The sequence below is a fragment of the Prorops nasuta genome, unplaced genomic scaffold (genome assembly GCF_024137725.1).
Source record: "Prorops nasuta isolate Cenicafe-Biocafe unplaced genomic scaffold, Cenicafe_Pnas_1.2 PNAS00001, whole genome shotgun sequence".
NCBI classification, from domain to species: domain Eukaryota; kingdom Metazoa; phylum Arthropoda; class Insecta; order Hymenoptera; family Bethylidae; genus Prorops; species Prorops nasuta.
Genome location: NW_027116798.1, coordinates 19373491 through 19401463, shown reverse-complemented (window position 1 = coordinate 19401463; position 27973 = coordinate 19373491). Strand labels below are relative to the sequence as shown.

The 27973-nt window shown below is 36.2% G+C and overlaps 1 long non-coding RNA gene across 1 annotated transcript; it reads left to right on the top strand.

The window, feature by feature from the left end:
- The first annotated feature begins 132 nt into the window (after positions 1 to 132).
- Positions 133 to 27152, top strand: LOC136774708 (uncharacterized). Its single transcript, XR_010822837.1, has 3 exons — positions 133 to 436; positions 544 to 706; positions 26532 to 27152. It is a non-coding gene; the product is annotated as an uncharacterized lncRNA (long non-coding RNA).
- The last annotated feature ends 821 nt before the right edge of the window (positions 27153 to 27973 follow it).

The window sequence follows — 27973 nt, the reverse complement described above, 5'->3', positions numbered from 1 at the left end:
TCAATATATTCTGAAGATAAACTAGTTAAGTTATATGGTAATTTACCATTTTTACGTGAAATTGTAGTCTGTTTAGAATGATCACTGCTTTTTTAGTTTCGAATTCTTAGGTTTCTGGCCCTGAATCTTTCCATCTGTGATTGTGAGCTTCGTGTGGACTTCAAACCAAAGGTATACAAGGAATTATTTCATAGGTGAAGTTTTGTGTCATCAAAAGTATTCATTTTGCCACAAAAAATAATAAGTGCTAACTAGGAAAACATTAATTATTATTTGTGCTGCTCTTTAAATGGTGAATTAGAAATAGTTTCTACTTTACTGCAGTAGCACGATATATCTGATCATCCAGGATTTTAAGAGTGCTATAAATATACTCATTATAAAACATAAATGAGCATGGGTGATTAGCAGCACATTTGATGAATTTATAATATTGGTAAGTTTAATATTCAGGATAAAAATTAAATTAAAGCTAGCAAACTAATACACAAGTCCCTTCTACTAGAGTATGACACTACATTAATGAAACTTCACTTATTATAGGAACGTGATGCTACTGATGTGTTACATTGTGAAAAGCAAGGAAAAGAATTATTAGAGATTCTTTTGCAATTACTGCAGTGGGAAACACCAAAAATTGACAAGTTTGTCAAAGGAGCAATAGTGCTCACAACATAAATCAAGCTACATAGAGCTAAATCAAAAGGTAACGACATAATTAAGTAAACCTTAAAGTAGCTTAGGAATTTGTTATTTTATCATTTATACATGCTTTTAAATTGATATAAAAATATTCAACGCTAACTGAAATGTTAACGCTGAACTTTTAAATAATAGTTAAAACTTTGAGTCCATCAAAATATTTAACTTTTACGCATGAATCGTATGTCATTTTATTACATGTATTTATTAATTCAGTTATCTGTTAGATTTTTACAGTGAAGATATTTATTTCTTTATTCAAATCTATTCTTTGAAGAGCATTGATAAATACAGGTAATAAAATGACATGGGATTCAAACATAAAAGTGAAATACTTTGCTTCACTTAACAGTTTAACTATTACTTAAAATTTCAGCATTTACTTTCTAATTAGTGATGAAGTGTTTATTTATAACAACAGTAAAATGTGTCTGACCACAGTACTAGGATTACTCAACGCTAACTGAAATGTTAACGCTGAACTTTAAAAAATAGTTAAAACTTTGAGTCTATCAAAATATTTTATGCTTGAATTGCATGTCATTACCTGTATTTATTAATTCACTTATCAGTTAGATTTTTACGATGAAAATATTTCTTTCTTTATTCAAATCTATTCCTTGAAGAGCATTGATAAATGCAGGTAATAAAATGACATGGGATTCAAACATAAAAGTGAAATACTTTGCTTCACTTAACAGTTTAACTATTACTTAAAATTTCAGCATTTACTTTCTAATTAGTGATGAAGTGTTTATTTATAACAACAGTAAAATGTGTCTGACCACAGTACTAGGATTACTCAACGCTAACTGAAATGTTAACGCTGAACTTTAAAAAATAGTTAAAACTTTGAGTCTATCAAAATATTTTATGCTTGAATTGCATGTCATTACCTGTATTTATTAATTCACTTATCGGTTAGATTTTTACGATGAAAATATTTCTTTCTTTATTCAAATCTATTCCTTGAAGAGCATTGATAAATGCAGGTAATAAAATGACATGGGATTCAAACATAAAAGTGAAATACTTTGCTTCACTTAACAGTTTAACTATTACTTAAAATTTCAGCATTTACTTTCTAATTAGTGATGAAGTGTTTATTTATAACAACAGTAAAATGTGTCTGACCACAGTACTAGGATTACTCAACGCTAACTGAAATGTTAACGCTGAACTTTAAAAAATAGTTAAAACTTTGAGTCTATCAAAATATTTTATGCTTGAATTGCATGTCATTACCTGTATTTATTAATTCACTTATCGGTTAGATTTTTACGATGAAAATATTTCTTTCTTTATTCAAATCTATTCCTTGAAGAGCATTGATAAATGCAGGTAATAAAATGACATGGGATTCAAACATAAAAGTGAAATACTTTGCTTCACTTAACAGTTTAACTATTATTTAAAATTTCAGCATTTACTTTCTAATTAGTGATGAAGTGTTTATTTATAACAACAGTAAAATGTGTCTGACCACAGTACTAAGAAACTGCCAAACTATTTTAATAGTCACAAGAATTGAAATTCTTGTGATAAGTCAATTTTGTAATTGCGTTACATTCAATTTTCTTTTATCTATGTATAGATATTTGTAACTAAATTACTACTAACTTTAATTTGATGCAATTCATAAATAATATTTATGATGAGATTTACTTAAAACATGTGCATAGTTTCTTTTTTATAAGACAATTATGTTTAAAAATAAGCCATTTTGTGCATTCGTGGCATTGATCAGAATGTTTTTATGAGTGTATATTTTTAATATATTAAATATATTATAAAATATTTATAGTTGTCAATTGGTATTATTATTGGGTATTAATAATGTTTAAAATATAGTTTTATCAATTTTAACAGCTCCATGATTTATTCAAAATGGTCTGCTTTCAATTACGGCAGTCTTATGAGATATATGATTTTACTATGTAGCTTCTTAACCGAATTTTATGATAATACCCTTTTGTGAATTGGGCAAGAACACTGTGAAATTCAAGTTATTAGTTATTTATTTCATAAATATTCAGATTATCATTTTACATGCAATTAATTATTAGCGTCACTATTTATTAACAGTGTTTGAGTATCCTGATATATTAGTATAGGGAGCAGAGTTTATAAGGGTGGTTTATCATAAGAGTTCTAAAATCTGATTAATCTTATGTCATAGTACTTTGTGTCTTAAAAGTCACAAGGATTGAAACTCTAATACGTATAATCCTTTTAAATTGCTTCGTAAACTTAATCAAGAGTTTCATATGCTTTTTGTCAGAATTAATTAAATATTTTTTTTTGAAAATACTTTTGAATAATTTATAAAAGAGCTTATCATTATCATTTGTGATTATTATAAATATTTTAAATTATTACATAATCTTTTTTGATGATATAACTATGACTTCATTTCTTGTAAAAATTTATGAGCTACCTGATAATATACCATCATATGTTCATTAGTTTTGAATTGTATAGAAGGAGATTAATTTTTCTTATTATAAAATACCAATATTCATGGTTAACATTTTTGAAAATATACTTTATATCTTTAAAGATATAATATCTTGTTTTGAAGTAGTGAATGAATTTATTTTCTAAAAATTATATGTTTAAAATATAAATATAGTGTTTCGACGGTAAGTTCATATATATATATATATATATATATATATATATATAACCGTCGAGACACTACTTTCTCTTTTTCAACAGGTTCGACCACTTTAATCTCAAAAAAAATATCAATTGGTTATATTTAATGATTTATATATAGATAGGCATGATTTTTACTACCATTTTGTTAAATATTTAATATTTACAGTAATTAACCTTTAAATTGTCGTATGGATTTTTAACACGCAGTATAAATTGAGTATACTAGTTAATTGTACTAAATTTTAAAAACGTCCCAGATATTTCATGGTCAGGATATTAATTTATATTTTTTTTTATATTCATAAAAATATTCATTCTATTACCACTTCCCAGCAAACGGATATTCTAAATCTGCAACAATGTAGATATTGGTATACCCCTAGATGTCGAAAACTCTGCATGCTTTTTATGTAATTTTAGGGAGATGTGCCTTTTAAGAGTTAAAATATAAGATACTTAGCAATTTTTGTAAGATTGCGGACTAGCATGATTTCCTCAAATCGAAATTTTTATGAATTACTAAGATTTTAATATTATTATTTGTATCTTTTATTTAACTTACTCGTGTAAACATAATATTCAATAGCGTCTGTGTGTGCGTTTCGCTCTTAAAAGATAAATTTTAGTACCTGAAACATCAAAAATAGCCACAAAGTATACATAGTTTTGATTTCGAATCATGTGTACCATTTATCTTTATTAAATTTTTACTTATCTAATAATTGAAGGTTCTCTTTGCTTTTTAACCTCTTCTCACTGTTGATGTACACATTGGCGTTCAAACAGTTTTCACTATTGTCCAAGATAACTATTCACAAATATGGTCATTTTAAACATAATGTAATAATAGATATATTATTTAACATATAATTATATTACATTCACTATAAAAATCAATCACATATCTTGACAAATAAACATGTTTAAAACTTCTATCGTTGGCTCAATTTGTGGTTTCAGCAGCGTAATGGTAAGAAAATGGCGAAGGGTAGACTGAGAAGAAAGAGACAAAGACAGTTATGTGTACAGATACCGCCAGAAATGGCGTCCTACTTTACAATACTCTCTGCATACACATAATATACAAAAACTACGCGGAAAATATACTGAATTAGAACGCTATATGTGGCGACGTCTGTACGCCAAGTTAGTATACAGGCAGTGCCAGAAATGGCGTTCTATACTTTAGTATACCTTTCGGATACACATACTAAGCGGAAAATAGTTTGGATTTAATGAACATATTTATTTGCATTTTTGTTTAGTTGAATTTAATATTTTTAATTTTAAAAAACCAACAAATATTAATATAGAATAGAGAAATTTGTTTAAATCAAATATTTGATACAATTAAGATAACAAAATATTTTAATTTAAACTTCATCTATTTGGCATAAATAAAGTGATTTATCTGAAAGGCAATTTTCATGACATTTATTTAAATATTTATTTATTTGGTTAAAACAAAGTAATTATTTGTATTGGGAATAAATACAGGGTGTATCAGCAATGATGCTTTTAATTTTAACCACATAATCTTGAGCATAAACAAAGTTGAAAAGTCCTACACTATATAATATCCGAAAAAGCATCATTGCTGAAATAAATTAATTTTAAATTGATAATTCAGGCCTTTGATTCAACGGAAAAATGACTTTACTTTCACTTTGCTTGACAATTCCCCTTCAAACAACAAATGAAGTTTGTATTTCTCTGTCATTCCTTATTGTCATACACGCATACACTGCCCTTCAAAAGTATAAGACCACCTACGAAAATTGTGCAGAAAACAGTACTCTTTTTAAACGCGTGTAGCATGAGAACGAAAAGAGCCATACGAAAAATTAAAAGACAGCTGAAAAGCTTATTAAATCCTACATTTTAGTGGTACAATTTCTTTATGTAAAATCAAATGATTATTGAATAACAAGAAGGAAATTTTAACGCTAGATTTCATTTTAGCAACAGTTTTGTTATCGAATTCATTTCATTGCACCACTTTAGAATATGGTTGTATATATTTGAAATTTGACCACCTTAAAGCTTAAAATCCCCCTTTTTCTTTAAGACATGAAACATGAAAAACTGAATAATTTTTCCAGAATTACAGTACAATTTATGAAGCAGTGTAAAATATCCTTCCTGGCTGAAAAACAACTGTCCGCTATTCTTGAGAAACAATTTCAGGAAGGAATAAACTTTGGGTATCAAATAGGGCTTAACATTTTGAATAAATTTTTATTCAAATAATATAAACAACTTTAATTCTTACACACATATAATAATAAAGAGAAAATAGTTGTAACTTAACTATTATTAAATTACCAATAACCTAAATTTTCTTTTCATCAAAGAAGTCACCTCATTTCTTTATTACTGCTAGTACAATTCGCGACATCCTTTCAATAAGTTTCTGGATGGTTTCTCTTGAAAGTTTTTCCCAGTTTTCTTGTAATAAACGCCATAAATGTTCAACTGAAGTTGGGTATTGATTTCTAATGGATCTGTCAAGCTCATCCCAAAGAAGTTCTATAGGGTTGAGATCAGAACTTTAGGGCGGCCAATTCATGATCTTTAGAATTTCTTTTGGCCTGTTCATTTTCAAGAGTCATATACACTTTTGAAGTGTGTTTTGGTTCGTTGTCTTGCTGATATAAAAATCCGCGACCAATTAATTGTAATCCAGAAGGGATTGCGTGATTCATCAGAATATCTTTAAACTTTTCCTTATTTAAAATGCCAGATATTTACAATAAATCTCCCACACCTGTTGCCGAAAAGCCACCCCACACCATAATTGAGCTACCACCATGCTTTACAGTTGGGATTATGCATTGTTGTATCATTTTTTCGCTATTTGACCGTCGTACAAAGATCCGACGCTTAAGTCCAAAAACTTCAAATTTTGACTCATCAGTCCAAAATACCTTTTTCCAATCTTCAAGTGACCAATCTTTGTGTAATTTCGCCCACGCTAAGCGCTTTTTTTTATTAGTGGGATGCAGAAAAGACTTCCTCACCGCTATCCTTCCATGGAGGTTTGCTTCTTTTAGACGTCTTCTTACGGTAGATATGGAAATATTTTTTGATTTTGTATTAACAATATTTGCTCTTATTTCAGAAACGGTTAATCTCCTATTCCGTTTACTTAATACGGTAATATATTTGTCTTCTGCGATTGACGTTATGCGAGGTCTACCGACTCTACTTCGATTTGCGTTACTGCCACATTCATTAAAACGTTTAATTGTCTTATACACAGACGTTTTTGATATTTTTAACTGGGCTGCAATAGCCCTTTGCGCTTTACCTACTTTGGAGAGCGTAATTATTGCTGAGCGAGTTTCTAAAGATATTCCATTACTTTTCTCATTTTTATGGTTACCAATATCTTAACTTTATGGAATTCACGAAATAGTAAGCGACAAAAACCAATATGAAGATATCTATTTACTTTCCTTTGTTTTATATCAAACTTGAAGAACACAATCTTAAGTTGCAAAAAGGGGAATAGTGGCAGCACTGCTCAGTTTCTTCCTTAAAGTAAAGTAACGGCTCTGCCATACTGATAATTAAATAATAATCTAAAAAAACTTAAATGTTTTAAATAAAATTTATGTAATTATATAATGCATTCAATTGGGATTGTTGTTGACAATTAAACTATCCATCAACAAGACAGTCATTCAAAAAAGTTTAAATTATGAAATTGCTACAATAAAATGATAGTCTTAATATGAAACATTTCCCCTGGGATGAATTTCATGGAATATTAGAAAAAACATCTAAAATCAGTAGAATGAAGTAATAATCCTAACAAAAGAAAATAAATACATTGATGCATCATCCAAGTAATTACAATCTGATAAAACAGTAAGATTTTTAAAGACAGAAAAAAATACAATTTCTTATAATCGCTTTTTTAATATAATACTTATTTCTTAACTACCTTATAGCAGTTCATATGCCGCATCACCGAAAAGATAAAACGACTTGAAAATTAATCTATGAATAATGCCGTATTATTCCCCAGACTTTTCAACTAAATGGGTGCTATCGAGGATCCTTTTAAAAATAGTCAGAAAATGAATTTCCCAAGCATCAGGATCAGGAATGTAAGACATTAGGAGGTAATATTAATAATCGGCGTAGTTGCGTGCATGTGTATATGCGTGTACGACAATACGGATCGGCGGAGAAGTACAAACTTCTTTTGTTTTTGAAGGGGAACTGCCAACAAAAGTGAAAGTGAAGCAATTTTTCCGTTGAATCAAAACCCTGATTTATCGGTTTAAAATTGATTTATTTCAGTATTGATGTTTTTCCGGATCTTATAATATACGGCTTTTCGACTTAGTTTATGCTCAAGGATATATGGTTAAAATTAAAAGCATCATTGCTGATATACCCTGTATAAATAATAAATATTAGAATTAAATAAGTCAATGACTTTATTTCGAATCATTCTGTTATTTATTGTTTTTTTTAATCAAGTATCCTTTTGTACTTTATTTTTTCAGATCCTCAGACAATTTTGGGGAAGGTATTTTTTTTTCTTTTCCTTCTTTCGCTTTCTCTCTCTCTCTTTCTTAACACGCCTGCTGAAAAGCGGCCATACGCCTGCTGAAAAGCGGCCATACGCCTGCTGAAAAGCACGAATTGGTCGCCTAAAAAGCGCCAATTAAAAATTTATAATATTACGTATTTTCTACTAATATTAAATATTGTCACCAATTTAACCTTTGTATATTTACTGGTATAATATACAAATTATTGATAACAGCCACCATGAAGCTTTGCGCTAGAAATGAAGAAATTATTAAAAATGGACAATGGTTGGAGGATGAGCACATGGATCATTTTTTTCAAATATTAAAATCGTGCTCTAATTATAATCCTCAAAGTACACTATTAGTTCAGATTCCTAATAATATTGAAAGTGTACCAAAAACTGTAAAACATATTCAAATATTACACAGCTGTGATGATTTTAAATCTAACCAAGGTGGTCATTGGGTTTGTTCTTATTATGATGGTAAATCCATATATATTTATGATTCATTGAATAGTAAAAGCTTGCATGCCAATCATGAAATATTTCTTAAAAGATTGTTCCCGTTTTATAATTTTGACAATGGATCAGTTATATTTCCATTAGTGCAATCGCAAAAAAACGGATATGATTGTGGAGTATTTGCTATAGCATTCGCAACATCTCTGTTATACAATATTAAACCTAATGAGGTTTTATATGATCAAAAGTTAATGCGTTCACATTTAATACAGATTTTAAAATCTAACCGCTTAGACCATTTTCCAATTATTCAAAAACAAAATGAAAAAGTTAAAATTGTTACTTTTGATGTATTACAAAATCGTCATAAGGCAGCTTCTCGAAAAAGAGAATTAAGGAAAAAAGAAAGTGAAGAACAACGTGTGGAGCGGTTGAAAAAAGCTTCTACTTATATCAAAGAAAAGCGAAAAAACGATCAAGAAAACAAAGCTATTGGTGATAGTAAAAAGAATTGTGATAATGAAAATAATTTGGGAATAAGTTTAAGTATTGATACGGACGATAGTATTTTAATGATTAACAGAGGTGAAATATTGTTTCAAGGAGAAGAAACGAATAATACTTATAAAAAAGACCAAGAAGCTAACATTCAATATTTCAAAAATAATAAAAATAAAATAGTAGAAAAGGTAGATAATATGTATAAAAATGCTAAGAGTACAGATATCGATGTACAGAAAGAAACAAATTATTTCAATTTAAATATCGAAAATACACAAACTAATGTATCTGAAAATATTTCAAATTTGAATTCTATATCCAAGAAATACGCTTTATCAAATATTTGTGAATATAAAATTTCCTCCAATCCAAATCTGTTTAAACTTAATAATTATTCACTTAATTGTGATGAAAGATATAGTTATAATAGAGCAGTGGCAAAAAAAATATATTATGAATTAAATAAAAAAGAAATTATGAGAAAACAAAAAAGATTTTATAAATCAAACAAAGAAGCTATAATAAAAAAAAGGAAAATATCGTATGAATTAAATAAAGAAGCTAAATTAAAGAAACATAAAATATCGCATGAAACAAATAGAGAAGCTAGATTAACGAAAAAGAAATTGTCATATAATGTTAACAGAGAAGCTATATTAGAAAAGAAAAAAAAATCATATAAATCCAATAAAGAAACTGTACTGAAGAAAAGAAAAATATACAACGAAACTAATAAATCAACAAAACTCTGTGTTGCAAAGAAAATTATTAATAAATACAATCGTATTAATAGACAAAATAATAATATAGCGTTGAAATTTACTATTGAAAGGTACATACAAAATTTAACAAAAACTCTCGGCATTCCTTCGCTAACAGAAAGTAGAATGGAAGCCGAATGCATAATAAAATGGTGTTTATATACTCGAAATTTGTATATTACGAGCATGAAGAAAAATTTAAAAGAAATTAAACAAAAGGCTGAAGTTTCTGTAACTCGGTTTAAACAATGTACTTCTATAGATATTATAAATAAAGTGAATTCTTTATGTGGATTGTCGAAACATATTGCTTCCTCGGAACAATATTTCTATGAAACTTCTTACTATGCGATGAGTGAAATTGTTGAAGCAAATTTAGATTTTTCTGTGAGCACAGGGGAAGATTTTCCTACTACTAGAAGAGATTTTGAAAGAAATATTAATGAAATTATCATGAATTCTGAGGGTAAATGTATTAATATCATGCCTTTATTGGAATCAAAAAATAAAACTAAGAAGACATGGCACTGTAATTTTCTTTGTAAAATTAAAGATGCTAATTTAATAAATGATTTAAAAGAATTTTATGAAAATTTATTACAGTGTACCTTAAAAAAGTTACACAAATTTATAACGGATACAAACCGTTGTTCTAATAAAGTAAATCATAACAAACTCGGCCATTCACATGGTTGTTATATAAATTATAAGCTTTGTAGGTCAAAATTTATAGCAACACAAATATTGTCTTCTCATTTTCCTGAAGTGAGGTACATTAAAAGATTGTTATACGATTTGATGGCTTTAGATGCAAAACTTAATAATTTGGACAAAGCTTTGAATGAAAATGACGTCAATTTACTGCAAGAGATATCGAAGGAAGCTCAAGAAAATGCTGCAGCACATAGAGAGAAATTCACAGAAATTAATTTAAATGAAGACGACATAAAATCTCAATATTTTCTTGCCTTCAAAGCTTTTACAAAACGTTCTATCGATATACCGAAATGGTCTTGCATTTCTTGTGAAAAGTTATGTTTTGAAAGAAATGTAACGAGAATAAAAATTTGTAATAAAACGTATGGCTCAAAACTTTGGAGCAAGCTGCTGCAGCATATAGAATTTAAAGAGAATGATGCTGCTTATATTTGTCAGTATTGTAAAAGTAAGATTCGTTTTAATATCATGCCACCTACGTGTATCTTGAACAATTTAGATGCAAAGAAAGTACCAGAAGAAATAGAAAGCCTGAATGATTATGAACGAATCCTGATTCAAAGAGCTAAAGCATTTCAAACTGTTTTGCGAATGGGAACTGTTATGAATAAAAATATACCACATAGGGGCATGATTCCTAAAGTTAAAGGTAGAACATTCCATCTGCCTTTGCCATTGGAAGAAACATTTAAAAAAATTTGTCCTTCGCATGTACCAATAAATATAAATCATGAATTGTACATATTAGTAAGAGGAATTCCTACTAAATCAAATATTGTATGGGAAAATTTGGTGGATGTAAATAAAGTATGGAACGCTTTGTTATGGCTGAAAGATAATAATCCCTTGTATTCAGAAATAGTATTACCTACATCTTCTGATGCCTTGTTATTACAGTCTGATTTAAGAGACACTGAATTCCAAATAGATGATGACTTGAGAGAAGACGATGAAATATTGGAAGAAATAAATAACGACGATAAGGAAAACAAAGCTTTAGTAACACAAAAGTCTCAATCTGATTCATATTATGATCAGTATACAATTTATCCAATGTATGAAGGTAGATCTAATGAATCGGCAACAGAGCTTTATCAAATGCTGAAAATTCATGATCGTCCATTGGATTATAATTATAAACAATTAGACGTAATGTGCTTTCCAGATTTATTTCCGTATGGAATTAATGGACAACATGAAAACCGAAGTGTTCGTCTTAGTGATTTCGAATTTATTAAATCAAGGCTTATGTCCAAACATTCACGATATCGTTTAAATATACAATACTTATTTTATTTAGTACACGACAGTAAGATACGAAACATTAATGCTGGTATATTTCATAAATTAAATATTACGAATCCTCGTGAAAAGTATACGGCTTCTAGTTATCTAGAAAAGTTGTCAAAACATCAACTGGAAACTAATTTAAACACTATTTTTGGTAGGTTACGCAATACACCGCAATTTTGGATTAGACCAAGATGCATGTTGAAATGTATGATTCATAACTACGGACCTACCACATGGTTCTTGACACTTAGTCCGAGCGAATGGCTTTGGTCAGATATGATTGAATATCTTCGTGAAATAAATAGTCCCAAATCGAAAACCATGTCAATAAATGAGCTTATTGCTTCCGATCCGATATCAGTATCTAGATTTATTAAAAATAAATTACAAGCAATAATTGATTTTATAACTTCACCTGACAATCCTATTGGAGAAGTCTCGCATTACTTTATACGTAGAGAGTATCAAGGTAGAGGTACTCAACATTTTCATATGTTAATTTGGATAAAAGATGCTCCAATAATTAATGAATCTTCTAATGAAGATGTAGCAGCTTTTATTTTAAAGTATATTACTTGCAGAATGCCTTCCCAAAACATTTCTCCTGAATTATATAGACGCGTTGATAAACACCAACGACACAAACATAACAGTTATTGTTTACGTGCTAAAAAAACCAAAAATAAGACTAGTCAGATCTGCAGATTTGGTTTTTCTAGACCAATTACTGATACGTTATTAATCAGAGACGTAGCTGTATCCATGGGGCGCCGAAAACAATTGAAAACAAAGAATAGACTTTACGACTTACCACGATCACAAGAAGAAGTTAATATTAACGATTATAATCCTGCAATTCTTTGTGCATGGAAAGGAAATATGGATATACAATTCGTCGGAGAAAAATCGACTTTATTAACGTGGTACACTACTAAATATGTATCTAAATCAGAAAAAAGTAACATAACAGACACACTGGACGTTATAAATTCTACTAAATCTATACGTAGTAATTTATGGAATATTGGAATGCGAATGTTAAATAATAGGGAGTGTGGTGCGTTAGAAGCTGCAGATTGCTTGTTAGGAATTCCGCTATTTATAACGGATCCAAAAACCACTATTCGGTGGGTAGATGTTCATATGATAAGTAGGAAAAAATTAAAAACTCGTAAGGAAATTGAAGCTTTGAGTCCCGATTCCACGGACATATTTTGTCACTCAATGATAGATTATTATTATCCAACCAGGCCTAAGAAACTTGAATCTACATGTCTGTATGATTTTGTAAAATGGTATGATACAGTTAAACAGGCACCTATTAGAAAAGTGGAGCATTACAAAACAAATGATAATTTATATTTGAAAAAACGTTCAATTGGCTGCTTAATTAATCATTATCATTATAACATACAAACGCAACCAGAAGCATATTTCTATGCATTACTATTATTGTTCAAACCTTGGCGAAATACTGATGAATTGAAGTGTGGATGTGATACATATGCAGAAGCGTTCGTGTCAGTACAGTCAGAACTTGTAGATGGATTAAAATATCATGAACGTATTTTAGAAATTCAGAAAGGAATGGATTACATGAAAGAATTAATTAATAAAAATATTGAGGAAAGTAATGAAGGTGCTAAATGTTCAAATGATTTATCATTAGAATGTGTACCTATAGAAGTAGAAGGCGCAATGAAAGACTTTCAAGATGTACAAAATAAGTACGAAGATTTAGATGTTTCACAAATGATATCAGAGTTGAATTCTGATCAAGAAAGGGTTTTTAATAAAGTAACAACAACTCTATCTACCGATCATGAAATTCTTAGACTTTACGTTAGTGGTGAAGGTGGTACGGGTAAAAGTTTCTTAATAAAAACTATAAGATGTTGGATAAAGAAAATCATGAAAAAAGATGTCATTGTCAGTGCTCCCACGGGAATAGCAGCTTTTAACATTGATGGTCTAACGATTCATAGAGTGTTTCAACTGCCGGTAGAACATGGACGTACAGCTAAATATACAGAATTATCAGACGTAGCAATTAAAGTTATTCGTGAAGAACTTAAAAATGTTACATTAATAATTATTGATGAAATATCCATGATTTCAAATGTAACGTTAATGTATATACATCTTAGATTAGTAGAAATATTCAATACTAAAGACTTAGATAATGGTTGGTTTGGAGGAAAACACATATTATTTTTTGGTGATTTGTTACAATTGCCACCTGTACGTGATAAACAACCTTTCATAAAATTATCAAATGTCGATATTGAAAATTACATAGGCACTTTAGGTTCTTATGACTTATGGACAAATTTATTTTCCTATGACGAATTGACAATTAATATGCGACAAAAGGCTGACAATACTTATAAAAATATTTTATCGAGAATTAGAATTGGTATTGTACAAGATTCGGATACTAAGATTTTACTTTCAAAAAAGATAAATTTCAAAAGTATTAAAATTGAAGATCGAATGCAAGAATTATGTGATTTAATTTCTACTTTATCGTCTGATACTGTTTGCTTACTACCAACCTGTAGCCAGTGCGATACTTTGAACGAAGCAATGCTAAACAGATTAATGACTGACGAGATACAACTGATTGCTCATGATGCAACAGATTGTCCAATGTATTTAAAGAAAAAAGTGTTACAAGTATTAAATACTGAGGATGAAGATAGTTCTCGAACAGCTGGATTATCCAGAATAATACGTATTAAATTAGGATCTCGTATAATGTTAAGAAGAAACATTGACATTACATTAGGTCTTGTCAATGGAACGATAGCTACGGTTAAATCAGTAACACGATCCGTTGATAATAAGAACGATATTGAAAAAGTGCAAATCATATTGTCCACCGGAGTAGAGTTTACGATTGAACGCATAAGTGTTAAATTTGAGGTAATGGATAGAGTTTACGTTATAAGAAAGCAATTTCCTATATGTCTCAGTTATGGCATGACGGTTCATAAAAGTCAAGGATTAAGTTTGAAGACTGCAGTTGTAGATGTAGGTAATTCTATCTTTACTTGCGGTCAAGCATACGTTGCTCTTTCACGAGTAACAGCATTAGAAGGTCTGTACATGATTAATTATGATCCAGCTTCTGTGAAAGCTAGCGAATTGGCTATAATAGAGTACAATCGCCTTCGGAAACAATTTAGACCTGAATTAGAAAATATAAGTGTTTATAAAGGAAACACTAGAAAAATGCTTGACACTATGTGGATGATTCCAAAGGGTATTCAAGAATGTCAATTAATTGAAAGTGAAATACCTAAGAATTTAGTGTGGAATGTTAGAGGTATTTTAAGCAATAATAAAATTTATTCCTATGCAAATGCTACTATGCAATGCATTTTATATTGTTCCTCTATTAGAAGCGCCATATTTACTTTGGACGATAAGGATGTTATGAGACGTTTTATGAATGTCTATCAAACTAACAAAAGTATTGTTACTCTTCATGATGTTAGGCAATGCTTAGGAAATACGTACCTCAATAATCGCAAACAAGATGCTGGTAAATTTATTACAGATTTTTGCAGTCATTTTCATTTTATGAAGTCAATGGTAGAAAATAACTTTACTACAACTTCACGGTGTGTTACATGTAATTACACAAAACTGTATAATTCTTCGACCTTTTCCATTTCACTTAACATACCCAAAAAATCCAAAAAGTCATATGATTTGACTGAATTAATAAAACAGAATTATTCAATATGGATTAAAGAAGAGATACGTTGTCAATATTGTAATGGCATGGAACAGCTTAAAAAAGTTGAAATAACCACGACAAGTAAGGTGCTTATTGTTCAGCTGGTACTTTTTAAACAAGTAAATGATCAATTTACAAAAATTCAGCAATGTGGAATTAAAAGTATTCCAACTACAAAATTGCGCATTAATGACAATTCTTATAAAATTATTAGCGCAATCTTTCATAATGGTACAACTATTGACGAAGGATACTACATTTCTATGTTACGTCATAGTGGTTCTTCTTGGATAGTTGTAGATGATGAAAAGATTACCTATACAAATTGGCCTCGTAATGCAAAAAATATTTACATATTATTTCTTGAAAAAATGTAAATTAATAAAAATATGCATTTTACTTAATTATTTTTATATGTTGAAAGTATGTTTATTGATTATGAAAAATTTGATCAAATTTTTATTATAGTGAAACTGAAAACGTTAAAAAAGTAGCCTGCGCATTAATTATGAAGTTCATTTATGTAAAATGCATTACAAATATCAATAAATTCCATGTGCTGACTGTGATATTTTTTCAATATTAATATATATATATTTTTATTAGTTAAGCGCTGTTGTTTCAAAACATGAGAAATGTGGAAATTTTCTTTAAATTCTGTAGAATTTAAAAGAATAATTTAATTTTTTAAATATATACTCTCTTACAAAACGTTATGAAATCCCCCAAAAAACAGACTTCGCCTGTAAAAAAAGGCGGCAAGTACATAAACCATCTAGCATAAATGATATAGTAAAATTATGCAATTAAAAAAAGTAGTGAAATCCAAATATTAGGCAAGTATATTTATTACCTTAGCAAAAGTTAAATTTTTGAAAAAAAAAGGAACAAAATATCAATTGCCGGGCCCGTAATGTCCATGAACAGTGGGAAATGAATCGTGTGTGAGATTCAGCTATAGCATAGTATAGGAATTTCGTGTTAAAATTGTAACGTTATTCCCGTCAGTGTGAGGGGCCACTCACTCTACGGGTTTTACCATTACCTTCGCCCGTCCTTTTCTATCGGTATCAGGGCGCCAGTTGGTCAGTTGGGTGGCCAACAACCCTACGTTATCAATTGGGTCCTTCGACCCCATTCTTTATGCATCTCTTACGGCCCTGCGGCCATGCATATGGACGGTAGCGGTAGCCAGGGTCGCTCAGTATGCTAGGTCGTGGAGAGAGGGGAGGGTTCCTTACGGAAGTCCGAGCCTCGCAGACCTGCCTGCTGAGGGGCATACATTTCTTCCTCACCACCCACACACAGGTGGTGGTGAGGAGTGCGGGAACATGCGGTATCAATTGCCAAAGCATAGCGTTTTGCCAGGAGCGGACCACCACGGAGGCAATGTTCACGGCCCGTCCAGCCATAGCGCAGGCCTATGGGATTACGGAGGGCACCGGGACACATTCCAACGGGCTAACTACGCCCCTGCACAGCCCACTATGCATTGGCCGGTATCCAGTCGTGACGTACGTGCAGGCTGGCCTATAGCACACGCCTCACGTACGCGAACCGACCCATGGCTGTCTGAGTGCCGCGTCACGCGCTCACCAGCACGTACGGACACATCAGCCCAGTCCCATGGTCGCGTTCCGACTGCCTGTTCTGGCAGTCTGCGCACGACATTCGCGCAGCCTGCTTGACGCCCGTAACCAGCGTTCAAGCCAGACTCGATGTTCTATTTCCCCTCCTCGTGGGGACTTATAGACACTGTCATTCTTTTAGGACTCCCCGAGGCCGCTTCTCCGTATCTCAGGTTGCCTGGGTTGTTTGGCATGGCCCTGCCTTGCTCCCCAGGACAACCTGGACATCGTTTCTTGGAGCGCCGGTCTTTTCATCCGGGCCTCTGCCTGTCAACGGGGTCTATCCTTGACGTTAACTATAATCCACTCGTGAGCCTATCTCACGAGTCGGTAACGTAGGGATTAATAATATCCACTGTTCGGTAGCTTTTATGTTCTTTATTCGGTATCTCGTATACGTAACGGGGAACTTCGTTACATACCCCCCTCCGTAACGGAGGTTTCGACCCGAAACCGAAAGCGCCCGAACACGAGTTCGTTTTTCGCTGCCACGCCCAAGCGTGCAGTGATGCACTTCAGTCTGGGTTTACTCTTGCGGTAGCTCAGGCTTGTATGGCTTGATGTCTGCCGTAGACATTTTGCCAGTGACGTTTCCTGCCAAATCAGACAATTCTACAGCTGTCTCCGATAACTTCTTCGCAATTATAAACGGTCCACCGAATGGTTTGTTCAGTGCAGCCGATATGTGTTTTGCGGCATTCGAGAGCTGTCGGTTGCGAACTAAGACTAACTCGCCAACCTCATAGTGCTTTTCACGACGACGTAGATTATACGGTCTTGCCTGTCGTTCGTGCGCTTCTTCGAGAGCATACTTGAAAACTGTTCTGAGTGTTTCCAAGCGTTTCATGCGTGCCAACCACTTTTCTGTTGGTTGCTGCATGATTTCGGTATCGCCTTCTAATTCACGTCGCATCGACCTTGCCGATTCTGGTTCTCTACCCAGATTAGCAAATGCAGGTGTAGCTTGCAGTGAACCATGGTGGGTAGTATTAAATGCAAATCTAAATGCATCCAAATGCTGATCCCACTCTCGATGATCAGAATCGAGAAAGGCCCTTATCATCATCTTCAGGCTTCTATTCACCCTTTCGGTGGGGTTTGCCTGGGGATGATATGGAGGTGTCGTGGTTTGCCTCATACCCGTTAATTGTAATAAAGCAGTTGTGTCTTTATTTACAAATTCGGTACCATTGTCGGTAACTAAAACTTTTGGTGTACCCCATCTATGAATCACCAAGTTTTCGATAGCTTCTGCAATCTTTTTGCCGTTAGCGCGTCGAAGTGGAGCTACTTCGATCCATTTTGTGTATAGGTCTTGGATTACCAACACATACGAGAACCCTTGTTTACTTGGCGTCAGTGAGCCCATAATATCTGCCGATATTACAGTCCACGGCTGTTCAACAATTCGACGTCCCATGAAGCCGACGGGAGCTTGTTGTTCTACCTTGCAACGCTGACATTCGTCGCAGTGACTGACGTAAGCCGTTACATCTTTGAACATACCTGGCCAGAAGTAATTTATCGAAAGGCGTCGATATGTACGATCGATACCTTGATGGCCAGCTTGCGGTAGCTTATGGCATTCTTCGAGCACTTTCTGCCTGTACTCCCTGGGTATCACCAGTTTCCAAGCATCAAGATCTTCGAGCTCGGCATCTGCCAAATCTGAACGTCGTTGATGATACATCAACTCTCCATCTAATTTCCAATCAAGAAATTTTTCTGGCGTTCTTTCGATATCCTTTACGCGCTTTAAATACCACGCATCCTTGGTATCGGCGTAAGACGGTAGCAAAGCATTTAAACTTTCCGGTGCTCTTGACAAAGCATCAGGGACATGATTTAAAGCTCCTTTACGATGTACGATCGTAAAATCGTATTCCATTAAGGCGAGAGCCCAACGAGCAAGTCTTCCAGATGGATCTTTTAAATTATGCAACCATCGGAGACTGCTGTGGTCGGTAATTACAGTGAAGTGATAGCCCTCAAGGTAACATCGAAACTTCCTTATCGACCACACCACTGCCAAGCATTCCTGCTCGGTTACGGTATACTTTCTTTCGGGATCCGTAAGCGCTCTACTCGCGTAGGCGATTACTCTTTCTTGACCTTCGATAACTTGTGTCAAAACAGCACCTAAGCCAACATTGCTAGCATCGGTCTGTAATGCAAACGGGATCGAAAAATCTGGGCATGCAAGCGTTGGCGCGCTTGTCAAACATCCTTTCAGCGCGTCGAATGCTGACTGCTGATTGGCTGTCCATTCCCATGACTGATTTTTCTTTGTCAATTTCGTTAGCGGTTCAGCAACTGTCGCAAATTCTGGAATGAATCTTCTATACCAAGATGCCATTCCCAAGAATCTACGAATTTGCTTTAAATTCTTCGGTATCGGGAACGTGATTACGGCTTCTGTTTTCGCCGAATCCACGCGAAGACCTTGACTGTCTACGATAAATCCGAGATATTTTACTTCCGTTCTACAGAAGAAACTTTTCTCCCTATTTATCGTCAGCTCAGTTTGCCTTAACTTTTCGATAACTTTATCCAACCATATTAAGTGTTCGTCAAATGTTTTGGTGACAATGATAATGTCATCCAAATAAACGAATACATGTGGATAAAATTCGGGACCCAATAATTTATCCAGAGCACGCTGGAATATTGCGGGAGCATTAGTTAATCCATAAGGCATTCGCTTAAATTGAAATAAGCCTCTGCCTGGAACAATAAAAGCCGTGATACCACGTGACTTTTCTGCTAGCGGTACCTGCCAATACGCTTGACTCAAGTCGAGCGTTGTTAAATAATTGGCCTGTCGTAACTCATCTAGGATCGCAGCCATGTTCGGTAATGGGTACGCATCCTTTTTAGTTACAGCGTTAACGCGCCGGAGATCCACACAAAAGCGGAGCTTGCCATTGGCTTTCTTCGCCATGACTACCGGGCTCGCCCAATCACTTTGCGACGGTTCGATAATGCCATTGGTTAGCATATCGTCAACCTCTTGCCACATAGCTTGGCGGATTTTATCCGTGCACCTATGAGCTCGCTGTCTGATTGGCTCGTGATCTTGCACGTCAATTATGACTGCCGGTAACTTTGAAATTCCAGGTTTTCCAGAAATGGGGGGCAGTTTAATTTCTAGAAACTCTTGTAATTTCTTAGCGTTATCATTATCGGGAACCATTAAGCCGTTATTCACCACTACACAGTTTAGTGATTCGGCATTCGAGAACCAATGTTTATTTTGAGGTTTTTCCTTGTAAGCCCATTCTCCCGTGGAGAAGTCCACGACAACATGAGCATCTTGTAGGAAATCAAGTCCCAAAATAAAATTACTCGACAAGGAAGGCATCCATAGTGTGTCAACTATAGTTGTCTTCCCCTCAAGAAATATCGGGATCTTGGCGGACTCAATTACTTTACATGTGTAATTGTTGCCAACGGTAACTCTTAAGGGTTCTATCTTATTGGCTTGTATACCAATTGAATTAAACAATTCAATGGCTACTTTGCCTGCAAACGTGCGTGAGGCTCCCGAGTCCACCAGCGCACGCAGCTTTTCCCCTTGTACGGTGATCATGGTGTAGAATGCTAGTTTCCTAGATCTATCGCCAAACGTCGTAATTACTATATCAGTAATATCACCGACCGGTAACTTATCGACCGATTCATCATCGTTCGAATTTTCGGTAGCAACCACTCGAGCGCTTGTGTCCTCTGAGTGTTTGTTTACCTTCTCCGTCTCCAACATAACATGTTGGTCTGAGAAGTCGCGGGAGCGATAATTATGGTTAATATTCACACATTGCTGTACTGAATATTCTTCGACATAATTATCCGGGAATATATTATCTTGGTTTTCACCCAAGATTTTCGGTATCATGTTTTTCCGCTCTTGGAGTGTCGTAACATTCTCGGGAAATTTTACTAACTCCTCTTGGCGTTTTTTGAACAGCATTTAGGGCACTCCGCTGTAGAAACCCCTTTGCTGCCACATCGGTAACAGAACATTGTTCTCTGCTCTTTACACGCACTCCAACCGTGTCCAGCTTTCCCGCAATTAAAGCAGGTAGCGCTCGGGCCCGGTTGTTTACGTTTTGAGCCCTGCCGGCTGTTATTGTTGCCAGCTGCCTTATCTAACGAAGGTTTCGACTTGGAACTGGTTCCTTGTCGGTTCCTTGTTGATTTAAAGGCTTTCAAATGCTCTTCGTTATCATTCGAATCTTCCGTTGTTGATTCGTCGGTATCAGAGCTGGATGTTTTATCCACTTCTAGGGCACGCACACCGTGTCGCCTAGACTCTCGGGATCTTCCATGACTGCCGGTATACGCCAACTCAGGAACTAAGCTTTCCTCAGGCGCGGCAGGTGGACGGTATTTTAATGACGGCCTATAAGCGGCTTCGAAATTGAGCGCCAAACGCTCGAATTCTCGATACGTCATATATTTGTGTATAGCAATGCCTCTTCTATACACCGGTAACATATTCTTGTGCGCGATAGCGATTCGGCTCCAATCCGATCTTTCTCTGCCTATTTTCCGAATATACGACTGTATAGTCTGCAAATAGGCTCGCACAGATTCGTTAGCACCCTGAGTTCTTGTTAGAAGCTCAGTCTCCAGTTCTTCCTCCCATGTTTGTGATCTGAAATAAGACCTTAAGGCGGACTTAATGTCAGACCAGGTTGAGAATTCATTATCCTCAAACCACATCCTCGCCACACCTGTTAGGATGTGGGGAAAGACGTCAACCAGGTCGGAATCTCTTACCCTGAGAAGGTTCAGGACGGCATCGGTTCGAGAAATAAAACTCTCAACCGCCTCCGTTCCATCGCCCGCAAAGGTTAAGTTTGACCTCTGGAGAGATTCGAGAACACGCCAACGGGGCATACAGTCATCCCCTTGGCCGGTAACTTTTCCAGGTTTTCCCTTCAGGACCCTCGTCCTGTAGGCCCCCTGGAATATCTCCGCCGAAGCATCGTCTGATGTCGGTTGAGATTCGAGATCATCGCTCGGCCTTGTCACTGTCAACAAAGGTTGACCCTGATTGGCCGATGCCGGTAGAGCGGCCGCGGTCTTTCGCGGTCGGCCTCTAGCGCGCTTTTCGGTAGCAGAAGCAGCTGCCACTGCTGCTTCTTCGGGAACAGTCTTATTTTTCAGCAGCTTGTCAAAAGCCTGCTGGACTTGAGAAATGAAATCTTGGAACGACCCTTCCAGTTTTTCCATTCTCTCGTCTAGACTCGAGATCTTCTTCTCCAGGTTTACCTGGGAAGCATCGGTAGCTGTCGGTTCTGCGAACTCATCAGAGTCGCCCGACCCGGTACTCCTCTTCCGTCCTGTGGACTCAGCCATCTACGTATCAATATAATAGTGCTGTTCGTTCTGTCTGGTCCAAGGGTTGTCGCTGGAGTGATCCGGCAAAGTTCTGTTTTGCCCCGTTAGCCGTCCGTCGGATAGGTTACCCCCACCCGAGCTTTGGACATGCGCAGACGATCTAAGTGATTCTCGTATTCTCACTTATCGCTTCTGCTCGATAACAATCGCCCTTCGATTAATCGAATTTCGATCTAGGCGCTCGATAGCTCTGCTTCATCTACGGGCCGCTAGATGGCAGCACTAGGATCGAGTTCATCGACCTCCAGTACCATCAATCACGCCCGACGGCAGCACTTCGACGAATTATTGATTCGTCTTGCCGTCGATTACCGCTAGATGGCAGTACCGGTAACATTTCTCGACAGAGGGTCCACGTGTGGTCTCTGTCTCACCTCGTCCTGAAAACATTGGCCTTTACCGGCTCAAGCCCATCAATTTTATTTTTGTTTTGGATGGATAGGAAAGGAATGAAAAGGAAGGAAAATAGGATGGAAATTGATGGGAAATTCACCGAGGTGTTCGGTAGCGTGCGGGATCGTACGATTTCTCGTACCGGTAACATTCGGTAACTTGCAGGAGGAGTATTTCTAGGGCTCGACTAGCTGTGAAACCCTATCCATACAAACCTCCTTACGAGCCGCTTTCGTCTTTAGCGGCTTCGAAGGTTTTTCCTTCGGTGGGGTTACCACCTGGGGAACTGCCTTCGGAGTCGCCTCGGAAAGCCGTGGTTGGGCGTGTACTTTCCCACGCTCGGATCTGCGTTTTGCCGCTATCACCTTACGCGGTACGTTCGTACCCGCATTCGCCACGTATGGACCGATTGTCTGCCAATGCGGCCCACAGGCAGGGCAGGTGCGCAACGTTTTCCCGGTGCGCCCACACCCCTTACAGAAAGCATCTGTAATTGGTGTAGGGCATTCGGAAAACCGATGGCCCTTACCCCTTGCAATTCCAGCATACACGTATGCCGAAATTGCCGGTAGCGCGCGTGGCCACAGGATCGGAAGGCTTCGTCTTCTTCACCGGTGGTGCCGGAGTCACCTTAGGCGGCAACGGTTGCTTGACTCCTTTCGGAGGCTTGACGGACGCCATAGCTGCGTATGACGGCCGCTTCGTCTCCGGAGCAGCTACCGCTGTCTCCCGCTGGACCTCCCTGACCCGCTTGCGCTCCTTTCGGGAGAGCTTACGGACAGGGGTGCTCAGCACAGGTGCCTCGGCCACCTCGACCGCTGCCACGACTTCGTGGTAGAGGTCCAGGTCCGCTCGGAAGAGAGCAGCCAGCAACTCCACTAGACTACTTCTAGGAAGACCCTGATTGCTCCCCCCCATAGGCGTCGGGGTTACCGAACGCATCCTGCAGTGTCGCTGCATTAATTCGCTGAGTACCTGCGTACCCAGCTCCTCATGCCCAGACTCTACAGGGTGTTTCGATACCCCCTCGAGAACAGGTGGGCTACCGCCCACCTCGATAACAGTAACGCAGGTTGGCGTTTGACGGACAACCTGCGCCACGGGAACGGGAACGGGATCGGATGCGGGACCCTCTACAGGGCCCGCAGGAGACGGGGATGCCAGGAGGGCATCCTCGTCATAGGAGTCCTGTGCCATAGGCACAGGAGCGACGGGAGCGTCGGCGGTTCCGCCGGCAGTCGTGGTCGAGGGCGAGGCGTTCAAGGAAGCCATTATTTTGGCGAGAGAGAGAGAGAGAGCGAGGAAGGCTGAGAGAGCGAGACGGAGAGAACAATAGTTCTGTCGGGATCCAGGGTAGGATGAGGTGTGAGGCGACTTGCCGGCTCGCGGAACGTTAGCGAGGCGTTATCATCCGTTGCCAAATTTCCGATTCTGCGCTTAATTCGGTAATTATGTTTGGCAACATCTCGATAGCTAGCTAATTGAACTGCTCTGACAGTTAGCCGGTCGGGCTCCGCCAGGCAGCATGGCTCAGCTCAGCCGGTCAACTTGTTTACAAACAAGCGCTCAGCTGTCACTTGCCCAGTCAAGTAGCCTTTTCGGTAGCGTTAGATTTTAACACGGGCGAATATAATATTAAATTATATTTGCGCCCGTGGTTCTCATCCAATTTCCCGTTAGCTTAGCATGGGTTGCTCGAATTCTACGTGAACACGTCAATTCGATCAGGCTATCAATTCCTAACAGAATTTGATCCCTTTTACAACCAGATGATCTTTTCATGCTTTTTCAGCGTTTCCGAGCCTCCAGAAAATAGTGGGCCACCTATTCCCTGAAAACTCCAACACTTCCGGTAACTTCTCGGACTTGTGGATTATTCGTTCGCCGAATAATTAATCTATTATTCGAGCCCCACGTTGGGCGCCATTTGTAACGTTATTCCCGTCAGTGTGAGGGGCCACTCACTCTACGGGTTTTACCATTACCTTCGCCCGTCCTTTTCTATCGGTATCAGGGCGCCAGTTGGTCGGTTGGGTGGCCAACAACCCTACGTTATCAATTGGGTCCTTCGACCCCATTCTTTATGCATCTCTTACGGCCCTGCGGCCATGCATATGGACGGTAGCGGTAGCCAGGGTCGCTCAGTATGCTAGGTCGTGGAGAGAGGGGAGGGTTCCTTACGGAAGTCCGAGCCTCGCAGACCTGCCTGCTGAGGGGCATACATTTCTTCCTCACCACCCACACACAGGTGGTGGTGAGGAGTGCGGGAACATGCGGTATCAATTGCCAAAGCATAGCGTTTTGCCAGGAGCGGACCACCACGGAGGCAATGTTCACGGCCCGTCCAGCCATAGCGCAGGCCTATGGGATTACGGAGGGCACCGGGACACATTCCAACGGGCTAACTACGCCCCTGCACAGCCCACTATGCATTGGCCGGTATCCAGTCGTGACGTACGTGCAGGCTGGCCTATAGCACACGCCTCACGTACGCGAACCGACCCATGGCTGTCTGAGTGCCGCGTCACGCGCTCACCAGCACGTACGGACACATCAGCCCAGTCCCATGGTCGCGTTCCGACTGCCTGTTCTGGCAGTCTGCGCACGACATTCGCGCAGCCTGCTTGACGCCCGTAACCAGCGTTCAAGCCAGACTCGATGTTCTATTTCCCCTCCTCGTGGGGACTTATAGACACTGTCATTCTTTTAGGACTCCCCGAGGCCGCTTCTCCGTATCTCAGGTTGCCTGGGTTGTTTGGCATGGCCCTGCCTTGCTCCCCAGGACAACCTGGACATCGTTTCTTGGAGCGCCGGTCTTTTCATCCGGGCCTCTGCCTGTCAACGGGGTCTATCCTTGACGTTAACTATAATCCACTCGTGAGCCTATCTCACGAGTCGGTAACGTAGGGATTAATAATATCCACTGTTCGGTAGCTTTTATGTTCTTTATTCGGTATCTCGTATACGTAACGGGGAACTTCGTTACAAAATACAGAGTGAAGTTAGCCGAACCACATACGATTCTATTTCTCACTGTGCATGGACATTACGGGCCCGGCAAGTGATATTTTGTTCCTTTTTTTTTCAAAAATTTAACTTTTGCTAAGGTAATAAATATACTTGCCTAATATTTGGATTTCACTACTTTTTTTAATTGCATAATTTTACTATATCATTTATGCTAGATGGTTTATGTACTTGCCGCCTTTTTTTACAGGCGAAGTCTGTTTTTTGGGGGTTCAAATCTATTCCTTAAAGAGTCATTGATAAATACAGGTTATAAAATGACATGGGATTCAAACATAAAAGTGAAATACTTTGCTTCACTTAACAGTTTAACTAGTATGGTTGAAGTGCATATAATTTTGTGCAAAAATATACCATCGAGTACTAACAATTGTCTAACCCTAATGTAATTAATGTCTAACGACTACATTATTAAGAGAAGATGGTAAATAATTGAATATCTGAAAAGATTAAACAAAACTAGTATACTCAATGGTATTATTGAATTTACTAAATTATGTACATTATCATATGGTAAAATATGTATAATTGACGAGTTATGCATACTTTACCATATGGTAATGTACATAATTTAGTAAATTTAATAATTCTATATAGTATACTAGTTTTGCTTATCTTTTTATAGTACAGTATCTGTTTAGAATGTACATAGATAAAAATTAATTTTTTATTTATCTTTAATTCAGGTCATAGTAAAGTACTTTGGTATTATGCAACTACGGAGCATTGGTTGTGCAATGGAAGCAGCAATTTCAAATGTGGTCAACTGCTGATAACTGGATGTATCTGTTTACTAGTGAAGGAAAAGAGAAGCCAATGGGCTATAGTTTTTCAGTTACAACATATTCCATGATGACATATACACAAAAATGTCCTTGGGAGCCTAACAAACAGTGGAATGTTTGCACGAACAGCAATGGGGTATTATGGTTTTGGATGAAGTGCATATAATTTCTTGCAAAAATATTCCATAGAGTACTAACAATTGTCTAACCTTAATGTAATTTATGTCTAACGGCTACATTATTAAGAGAAGATGGTAAATAATTGAACATCTGAAGAGATTAAAGAAAACTAGTATACTCAATGGTATTATTGACTTTACTAAATTATGTATATTATCATATAGTAAAATATGTATAATTGATGAGTTATTGATACTTTACCATATGGTAATGTATATAATTTAGTAAATTTAATAATTCCATATAGTATACTAGTTTCGCTTATCCTTTTATAGTACAATATCTGTTTAAAATGTATATAGATAAAAATTAATTGTTTATTTAATCTTTAATTCAGGTCATAGTAAAATATATGCTTAAAATGTAATAGATAAAAATGAATTGTTTATTTACTCATTCTTTAATTCAGGTCAAGCTTCTATTAAAACATAACATGTACTTTGTTAAGTCTTTTTGTTAAGATGTAATTTAAAGGTTATTGAAATATCCTGTTATTTAAGAAGGTAGATTAATAAAGATTGTAGGTTGTTTGTGTTATATTTACTAATTTATTTTATTGTTTTTATTTGTATATAAATTATTATAAAAGTTTGGAAGGAATGAAAAGTTAAAAGGAACTCAATCAATACATTTGACGTCACATAATAATTAACTTAATCCGACTGGAAGTTTTGGGCCTTAAGTATTAAACTTAACGATCAAGATTATTTGAGTAAAATGATATTTATAATAAATAGTAGAAGCAATTAAACTAAAATAACCATTAAAAATAAACTATCTATGCTTTTATTAATTATAGTAATGCGTTTCTAATCTTTAGTGCTTACGTATAACGCTATGCAAAAGACTTGTCATGATTGGTTAAATTAACTGAATCGACCGTTCACGATACAGCGTTACTTTAGCGCTAAGGATTAGAAATGTAAACCAATGTAAGTGATTTAGTGCTAAAGTAAAATAACATAGTTCTATAGGTCTGTTCTCGTTGGCCTACACTTTTAACACTTTCTACACTTTTCGTATTTCTGTCTTTGTCCATTGTATAAGTTGACACCCTAAAAAGTGCACAAAGCTTAAAAAGTGTAGGCAACGAGAACAGACCTTATGTTCTGCCTTTAGGGTAAGTCCGACCAAAACCTGTAAGGTAAAATTTTACCATATAG